Source organism: Crocuta crocuta, unplaced genomic scaffold (assembly GCF_008692635.1).
Source record: "Crocuta crocuta isolate KB4526 unplaced genomic scaffold, BGI_CrCroc_1.0 scaffold688, whole genome shotgun sequence".
Taxonomy (NCBI): domain Eukaryota; kingdom Metazoa; phylum Chordata; class Mammalia; order Carnivora; family Hyaenidae; genus Crocuta; species Crocuta crocuta.
In genome coordinates this window covers 134,470-145,067 of record NW_027530550.1, presented here as the reverse complement: position 1 = coordinate 145,067, position 10,598 = coordinate 134,470, and positions in this window count along the sequence as shown.

Here is a 10,598-nt window from a genome sequence, read left to right as displayed (position 1 = left end):
GAACAAGTTAAGTGTCTGTGATCAGCCTTTCTATGAAATTAGTTTTGTCCCAAATGTCTGTTATTCCAGTTGTTAAATTACTTCACGTCATGCTCCAAGGCTTATATAGTATACAACAATCAAATGGGAACAACACTTTGCATAGCATTAAACGCCAAATATTCACTGACACTCCAGTAACTGAACAACAGCCAAAAAAAAATGTGTTTGCTAAGGTTCCTTGCTGTCCTGATTGCCAAGTGAGCCCAGCTTGGGAGATACTGGCTTGCCAAGTGTCAGTACAGTGTTAATATTGTTATTATTCTGAGAGAAATATATAATGCCATTATCTCCAAAGGTATTATTGATAGTGAGGATTACCGTTACAATCTGTATAATTATTGCAGCCTCAATAACTAAGTCCCCTTCATCAAATATTTATGTAACTTTGTTGGCTCTTTCAGCAATGCTGATTTTAAAGGTGTTTGGTGGACTGTGTCATAGGATCTTTGCGACCCAGTTGAATATTTAATTCATATGTGGGTTTCCTAGGCACTCCAGAATGAAGAAAACTAGGGCACTCAATAAGATTTTATTCCCAGGTCGATGGGGATGAACCAGAGAGTTTTCACCTGGATGAGACTACTTCCTGCTATTCTTATCAGTTACTTTTCCCATTTTCTATAGTCAGGTAGAATAGCTCCTCCCCTGATTTGCATCCAGATTCATATAGGAATAGAAGGATATAGTATTCTAATTCCCTTAAAGGGAAAAAGATGCAAAAATACATACTTGTAATGGATGGTCCAGATGGATATACCTCTATATGATATCACAAAGAACACACAAAAATACATTTGGAAGTTTGGAACTCAATCTCTTAGCCAATTTGGACCTTGGAAATTGAACCCTGACTTGTGCTATACTGTCATAAATAGCTTCTTGGTCTATCCTAGATTTGCTGCTCTGGGGATTCTGGATAGATTAACAAAGAATATGAAGACTTGTCAGGAGAGTGCATACATGGGATGAGGTGGAGTATGATGCCATGGGTGTTTGAGTTGGGGATATAATAGAAATGAGAGAAGAGGAGTCAAACTAGGAAAGAATTTTCAATTTCCGCAGGTTCTGTAGAGAAACTGTATTATTGCCCTAAAGCAAAAAGTGAGGTTCTGATGCAAATCTCTCTTTAGGAGAGTAATGCTTAAAGACCTACAAGTATTTACTTAAGAAAGGGCAATAGGGTTATGTGCATTCTTAGCGTTAAATTAAAACAGTGTCTGGTGTGGTATTAAAAAGCCCCCACCACAATTGTACCATTGAAGCAGACAAGCCATTAGCCTTCATTAGCAAATCAGGGCCTGGGCTAACCCTGCTTTCTGTCTGATTATAAAGACTGTGATACAGTCCATGCCACTTAATCTGGACCCAGGTAATAAGCACATCTTAATTAAGATGCCCCGCTGGGAACCAATTTAATGCAATATATATAATAGGATTTCAATTCTGCTTTAGCATCTTTGTGCTAGATAATAGGGGTGGCTAGAGAAGCTTTATGTCACTAATTTCAGAAACTGAATACAATCTCAGTATCTCAGCATGAGTATTTTGAAACCTCAGAGGAGAAAAAATGAAATAACATCAACTATTTTAGAATAGTGTAGAGGGAACAGCTTTTAAACTTCTTTTCATCAGTGTCTCATTTTTAGAAGCTATGTTTAAATGCACTGATGATAGCATCAATTGATTTCTTTTTTCTTTGTGTAGGGGCTTTGCAGGCTGTTCAATATTTCTTGAATTAAAAAAAAAAGTGTTTTCCCCCAAATTCCTTGTTTGATAATTTTAAGGAGAAAGAAGTTTTAGCCGAGCATCCCAAAATCGAAGAAAAACAAAGTAGATGATGATGAAGACTTTAATAAAATTAGAGTACTGCTTATTTATTTTTAATGATTTATGTTTTGATTTTTATGACAACCAAATAGTCCTGTTTGACCAAAACTCAGTCATCTGCTTTTCCATCCATCCACTTATCCATCCATCTATCCATCCATTTGTTCTATTTATCTACCCACTCATTTACCCATTAGTTTTTTATTCAATCATTAATTTATTTCACAATTTTTATGGAGCATCTACCTTACCCCTTTAATAAATGCTTAATATTAACATGTGAATAAGTTAACATCTCAAGATGCTACTGCCTTTACAGGCTGAGAGCACTGCAAGAGTAAACTAGACCCCCAATAGCTACAGACAGGAAGAACATTAGGATGAGATGTAATGTACAAGAGGAGATGATACATGAGCCAAGGTGTTGACGTGGATGATGATAAGCGGTTGAGAGGTAGCTTGAAACAGTCAAAAGAGACTACAAAGTTACTGCAATTTAGAATTTTATGTAAAATCTGTCTGTAGTTCTCTTCCCCCAAGTCAGTTTTAGTCCCTGGCAATGTTACCTGTTTTCCAAGGTACAGAATTTTATCTCCAAAATAAAATATTGTACAGAATTTTATCTCCAAAATAAAATATTGTACAGAATTTTATCTCCAAAATAAAATATTTCCAACATCTTAATTATCTATCTATCTATTTATCTATCTATCCATCCATCTATCTATTCCTATCTATCTGTCATCTATCATCTCTTTCTGCCACATCTTAAGAATTCTGCCCTGCTTTTTGCTCTTACCCCCTCCCCCATTTATATCCTAAGCATTTTAACACATTATCTTTTTTGGGGGTATGGATACATAAAGAGTGATGGCAGGGATCTTTTACATAACTCACTGAACTGTGATCCCCACATGAGTGAAGGCTTGGTGTACAAACTGAGAAAGCTAACTCCCCAGGGGATTACATAGTGATGAGCTTTAAGGAATAAAAGATAGGAGCCTTGAATATGTAACCTCTATTCATTTCATTTTGTTTGGCAGAGATTGCAAGAAAGCTCATAGCAGTGAACTGTAACAAATGGAAACCTTGATTTCAATTGTATCACATTCTTGGGACTCATGGTAGGCAAGTTAAATGGCTATGCTTAATTTAATTAACTATTTCACAATCAGTTGCATGTATTTTACTGTCTAACAACAGTTAAAAGACTGTTCTATCTTTTACGTAATATACTATCTATCAATAGTTACGTATTTTAAACAATTATATCCTTTAAAGAGAGCCAGTGCATTTTGAATCCTTACCTCAAACTCTGATATTCCATAGTTTTCCTTAAGCCACTGAGCAAACAGATGTTTAATAAATATAAATCATTTGTATTCTTACTTCTACTAATGCAAATTATATGTTATAAACCAAACGATTACTGAGAAGTTGTATTATGCGAACAAATGTGGAAGAAAGATATTAGTTTGCCAGAATAAAATCTCTTTCAAACTCATTTCTACTATCTTAAGCAGCTAAAAATATGACTAATGATCATACATATTTATGCAGTATTTAAAAGTTTGTAAATCAGTGAATGCACATTTTATTTGTTCATCCCAATGGTCCATCTCTGAGGGCCATATCATTACTTTCATTTTCTACATTAATAACTTCATATTCAGAAAAGTTGGCATTGAGCACATCACTGAAACAGTTCAAAAGTGAACATGAGATATTTTAAAATTGGGCTTTTTTCCCCTAGTTCATGGGACTTCAAGTGTCTCAAGTAACAAAGTAAATCTTCTATATTTGGACATACATTTGTGAAATTTTAATAAATGATACTTTAATGTCTCTATAGACTTTCTCTAAAACCTGTTCAAATGACAGATAACAAAATTAAGACACAACCAATGTTAATATCACTAAAGCACTTCTAAATCTGCAGTATATCGTGTAGAGTGCTATGCTGTATGTTAATTGTTATAGCTATCCTGTAAGTAGAGTTATTGTTATTATCTCCATTTAACTCACTAAAGATTGGAGAGGTTAAGTAACTTGCTTGGGGTGATTTAGTACAGCCCTGGTCAGGGAGACTCCAATGCACGTACAACTCTCACTCTTGCTTCTGCCCATAAAGCATTGGTTTTATTACCTCATATATGCCATCTTAGAATTCCAAATCTCACCCAAAATCTGAAAGTCGTGTGTCTTTGCCTCTTGATAGTGGCTGAGAGATTGCTGTTCTGTCACTGTCTATACAGAAACCTGAAGGTCTGTCCTGGAAACCTGGCCTTCTCAGCAAACCTCGGTTCATATTACATCCTTACTTTTTAGTTTGTTGAACTGTTTCCAAGTTGTACATCTGTTTTTCTAAGCTGGTAGCTTGGGACAATGGCAATAGCAATAACAGTAAGACACCATTCTAACTACCTCAAGGATGAAACTGATTAATCAGAAGGAATGAGGACTCTCTAGAAGCACATGGAACTTCCAGAAACTAAAAATCAATCTTACCCTCTTTTTCTCCCCTAACCTCCCTAAATCTCTGATCTATGCTTCTTCACACTTTCTATTATCCTGGCTTCCATGCTGCTCCATGCCTGATTTTCTTCCTTCAACTGATCACCATCATCAGAGTGACTCAGAAAAATTTTTCTTTTAATTCACCTGATTAAGAGAGTATACATCTATTTTTGGGTTCTCTACTCTACTGACCAAGGAATTCAACTCCCACCATTTCCATAGTCCTGATTAACCTAGCTATATAATCATCCTTGAAATTGGTAGACTGATTTCTTCATCTTTATTCTTCCTTTTCAAAACTGCATTTGCTATTATAGATCCTGTAACTTTATATATAAATTTTAGAGCAATCTTGTGTATATCCACAAAAAATTGATGGAATTTTGATAGGAACTATGTTAAACCTGTATATTAATTTGGGGAGAATTAACATCTTTACTAACTATGTCTTCCAAGTGATGACCACAGTATGTCCCTTCACTTATTTATATCTTCTTTGATTTCTTTCATTAATACTATGAAGTTTTAAACCAAAAACCCGTGGTAAAGTATACTAATATACTAACATGTTTCTCAAGGACCAAAACCCAATTTGTCAGGAAAAAAAATAAAAGTTTTGGGTGTGCTTGGATGTTTCAGCCAGTTAAATGTCTGACCCTTGATCTCAGCTCAGGTCGTGATCTCGCAGTTCACAAGATCAAGCCCCTTGTGGGACACTGCTCTGACAGCACAGAGCCTGCTTGAGATTCTCTCTCTTCTATCTCTGTCCTTCCCCCACTTGGATGTGTTGCTCTCTCTCTCTCTCCCTCCAAATAAATAAATAAACTTAGAAAATGTTTTACTTTAGCTCTGCCTTTACATTAGTCTTTTTAGTTCCATCAGATATGATTAAGGTGGATAGAGTTCTAAGAGGAATGGGTGGACTTTAAGTTATCCTCAAATCATGCCTATAGTACAGGTTCTGTGTTGCTGACCACTTCAAAGCAGAATGAGTGGGGGCAGCCCTCTGGTCCACCCTGAAAATTGTTTACAAACTGTCTCCGTTCATTAGATTCCAAAAAAATGGTGGGGGGTGGGAGGGAGAGGAGCTAGATCCTAGAATGCCAGGCATGTATTAATCTCAGAATACCTAATGAGATCATTGTCATAGATGACACTGTATGTTTCAGAGAGCTTAGATTTCTCTTCTGAACATCACAGACTATGACAATATTTCAGAGGAGCCATAAAGTTGTATAGATTTTCTAGGAAGTTGTGCTCATTGAATCAACTGTGCCATTTCAAAATATGCTACAAAAATAGCTTTAATAACCATTCTAAGTGAGAAGAATGGAGCTATTCAGACCAAGTATTAGTCAGCTTATCAGTAAAAGCAAGTTTATAGCAAGGCATAAACAATGGATAATGTAGCTGCTACTACACTATTTTAGACCTGAAACAGCTAGATGATTTTCATCTTTGTGTATTACACACCAATGCTTGGTTAAACAGACAAAATAACTGCTAAAGTCTCTGGCTTTCTGGAGACAGTAGAATCAATTCCATTCTCCAGTGTCCACTGCTAACCATCTTTGATAAATGCTTATGTCTTCTACCAAGTGTTTTCTTGATAAGTAAAGTTTCATTCAACTCTGAATACTCTGTTCGTGGTGACTTGTGGGCTTGCTCAAGAGGCTTGTTCCCAAGATGAGGGAGTTGGAAACAGTCAAGGGAAAGCACTGATAGAATGAATACAGTTAACAGACGCATATCCGCACTGTTGACTCAAGATAATTAAAGAGAGACCCGAAGCTTCCAGGTTGAGGAAGGGAGAAAAGAAAAGACACCTTTACTGTGCACGAGAGATAAAGGCCAGGGCAGGAGCCTCCTGAAAGTCAAGTGAAAATATACTGGACCCATTGGATCTAATTAGCACCCTGTGCTCAATTCTTGGACATACTACCTGTCAGTTTGCTGATATAGAAAACTCCATAGATAGTGAAGAATAATCTAAGATTTTGGTTTGGGAATATTGAGATTCCTCAGTATGTTGGAGAGGTATATTTGAGAGTGTTCTACCACTTGTGGATATAGCTATCAGAGATACAAATACTTTTTACTTTAATATTTGACTAAATAGAGGTAGATAAATTTACTGCCAACCTTAAAATTATATACAACTATATTGACACATTTTTTTTATTACAGATGAGAAAAATGATCAAAGAATTGGGTGGCTTATTTAAAATTTCAAGATTAGTTTAGATAGTTCAAAGGTGTGACTGAGTTTTACAGATTTTCTTCCCAATGCATTTCCCTTTATGCACATCATCAAAAAATTAAAAAGAAAATGCCAACAAAGAAACAAAAACTTTTCAGTTTGGGAAAAAATACAATAGGGAGTTCATGGACAATAATCTAAACATGTTCAACTGATGGTTTATTAAAAAATTTAATCTTTCAAAACTCAAAACAGTTTATGTAATTTTTTATTACATTTCCCATTGTGTCCATGTTTGGTTGTCTCAAAATTTAACACAGAAAAAAGAATTCTCATTTTTGTGCCTCTTTTTAAAAAATTCCCTGTGTAACAATAAGACACTGATATTTTCATGATTTTTTTAAAAATGCTTGGAATGGGCTTTATCATTGTTTTTTAACAGGCAATTTGAGACTTGAAATTTATCACATCACTAGTTCAGGGAAAAGGAAAAATGAGACCCCATGATGGCTGAGACAATCATCAAAACTTTAGCCACAATTGACAGGTAGAGTGGGGGTAGAGAGAGAGAGTCTGAAGTTTGAAGGTAAGATCTTAGGGTTATTAGGAGGGATGCTATTCAAAGTCTGCTTGAATAAAAAGTGCTTTCTTTTTTTGGTTTTATCTTAGAATCATTTCATATTGCTTTTTGATTCCAGGAGATACTAGAATATTCATGTATTGAAAAGTAATTCAAAGTTTCCACTCATAAGAAACTTATGGATCATACAAAATTGAATGAAAAGGAAAGGAAGACTGTCGTAAGAGACACAGAAATGTTTCTTGTCTGGCCCAACTATCTTTCTAGCTGGACCTTCTACACACCGTACCTCAGTTTCTACTATTTCTATAGATATCCCCAGTTCTCTCAAATGACATTTTATCCAGATGCTTATAAATACTCTCTTGAAACATATACCAGAACTTTCCCCTGCATCTCCTTCTTGATCATTTCCTTCATGTTGAATTTGCTCCAACTCTTAAATTCTAAAACTCTGAAATTCTTTTTGTATATTCTCTTTGTTCTAGAAAGCTTTCCTGAGTGTACCTGCTGCTTCTTTTGGAAAGCTTGTCATGAAGACTTGTCATCTCTTCTCTTAATCTTTGTTTTCTCTGCATATGCAATTATCATCTAATCTTTAATTTTTATAGATTTCACTTCCGAAACACTTTCCATTTGCATAGTGTTTGTTAGCACTCTGAACTCCCTTTCTTATGCCAAATTTTAGCTGTTGCTCATCAGCTGAGTAACTGTCATTTCATTTTCCAACACAGTGTTTCTGCCTGCCATCATTGTGCATTATCAGTAGCAGGCCAGTTTGGTGACTATGTGAGTATTACTGAATTTCCCTGATATATAAAAACCGTGGACAACAGAAAAAGTACCTGTAACACTGATACATGGAGTGTCATAAAAGTGTGATGATGTTAAAAATAAGATGGAAAATGCTCAAATGACTATCAAAAACAATATGTGCCTACGTTAGTTGGACACTCATTGACCTTAAGCCAGTTACCAATATTTGATTTTGTAACAAAGGAACAAAATCAAGGAAATTATATAAAATTCTAGTATTATATTATTGAAAATTGTATCTAAAATGAAAGGTGAAATCAGTGATACAATATCATGTTTTAGTTCTCTGAAGACAGAATTGCCATAATAATTTATAATTCTAATATTTACAATTTGCATTTTTGAATTTTGGTTTCACTTAAATAAAAGTATTATTTGCAAGGTGGGAAACTTATTACATGACTTCGCTGAACTGATGAACATAGTGACAGCTCCTTCTTGCCAGGATTTCTCCTTCTCCTTCTCGTCCCCCATTTCTCTTCCCTCCTTCCTATCCTCCTCCTCTTCCTCTTTCTTCTCTCTCTCTCTCTTTTGGTGAAAATTAAAACTCTGAGGATAAGGTATATTCTTTATTATCACAGAAATAAACATGGTAGAATCGGAATTAACATTTAGGATCTAAGGGCTTCATTATTATTTTTCCTTCTTTTATTCTTTATTCTATCTTTTTTTAATATAATTAATAAACTCTACTAAATAAATGAACACTTCTTCATATGATTCCAACCAAATAAATACTAATCTGGCATGAAAAACAGCTAAAAAACACTTAAATGATCTACAGTGATCTCTGATTCTCAACACTTACAGAGAATTTGCTTTCCCCATTTCCCCACAGTATTTTCCTTACACAGAAACCTTTCCCTTCCTTTACCCTCAATATCTAAAATGTCATTAAACCAAACTTATAGAGTTCTTGGAAGTCTCTTCTTCATTTTATTATGTGGATTACCTGTGTTGCTATATGTATTTCAATGTTTTTGCCCCCATGCATGCATCAATATTTGAATTATACACAATCAAAAAGATCAAGGTAGTTGATATATATGATGAAAAGATTATTCTTCAGACATGGGGGGGGGGCAGAGATATTTCAGACATTTGTAACTTCTTTACAAATTCTTCCACAAAACTTTGGATTCTGACTGAGGATCCATGAAAAAGGACAATGTGAATTCCTGCCTCATTTTTCCACAGGAAGAGAAATGATGGTTTTGGCACATATTAGTAAAACAATAGGGACAATTTTATTTGTCCTAAAGTCATTACTTTATCTTGGACAGTTCTCTAATCTGTTCATCCTAAGCCCTAGAAGGAGTTGTGGTGGAGCTGAACACAGCAGGTAAGAAACAGTGATTTCCAAGTATCTCCCTAGAGGGAAGCAAATGAAGACAGCAGTGTTTTATCTCCTCAAAGAGACTGAGTTGAATCTCAGCAAGATGTGGCATGTTTAACAGGTATTTAGTCTCATTAAACATTATACCCTTCTTAAAACTGTGAATAATAATGCCAATGTCGTACTGTGAGTTAGGAAAATAAAAGGTCATAGAAACACAGTACCTGCAGAGTGGATTCTCAGTAACTCTTATCCTTTATCTGTATCTTTAATTTCTAATGAAGCTTTTGGTTTCTACTCTCAAAGAAAATGTCTTTGAGTGAGGAAATAAAGTAACATATATCTTATATAGCTAATGTGTCAGCCAGTAAATAGAATGCTTGCCAGTGTGCTGACTATTGCCTACTAAACTTGAGAAAATTTTTGTATGTGAAGTTTTTGGTGGCAGCGAGAATACCAAGAGAATTAACATGAATGGGAGTGAGGAACAGAACTAGCCAACAGAGGATACTGGGAGTGGATGGTTAGCTTTCTCAAGAATAGAGGTCATATTAAGAAAGGGGGGCGCCTGGGTGGCTTAGTTGGTTAAGCGTCCGACTTTCGCTTAGGTCATGATCTCGCGGTTCGTGGGTTCGAGCCCCGCATCGGGCTCTGTGCTGACTGCCAGCTCAGAGCCTGGAGCGTGTTTCAGTCTGTCACTCCCTCTCTCTCTGACCCTCCCCTGCTCACGCTGTCTCTCTCTCTCTCCTAGAAATAAATAAAACATTAAAAAAAAAAAAAAGAAAGGAACATCACTCACCAATAAGGTCTTGGTGTGAAGAGAAGATACAAATATGCTCCTGGGGTATTTGTTGTTGCTGATATTTGTTTTGTTGTTTTTCCTGAACATCTAATATGATCAACAAACATATATTTAGGTGTAGTTCCTTAATCTACTGATTGGAAGAGAGATCTTACATAATATGTGCCTTATCAGTTATAGTTTGACAATTTGGAGGGTTGCTAAATTACTATGCTGTGTCATTTACGACTGTTTATTTGGAAATAAAATGGCTAGAAAGCTCTCATTTTTTATTCTGGTGAAGTAACCCCATAATTTGCCATAACTAAGGTCAGACATAAACAAAATGCCCACATCATTATTCTTCTTCCTGCCTTCCAGCCACCTCACAGAGCCATACTCAAGCCTTTCTCTCAACCAGACACCTGAATTAGAAATGTAAAGTCTTAATCCTTCCTCTGCTTCATGGACCCACATCCAATCTGGCACTCTTTCATCT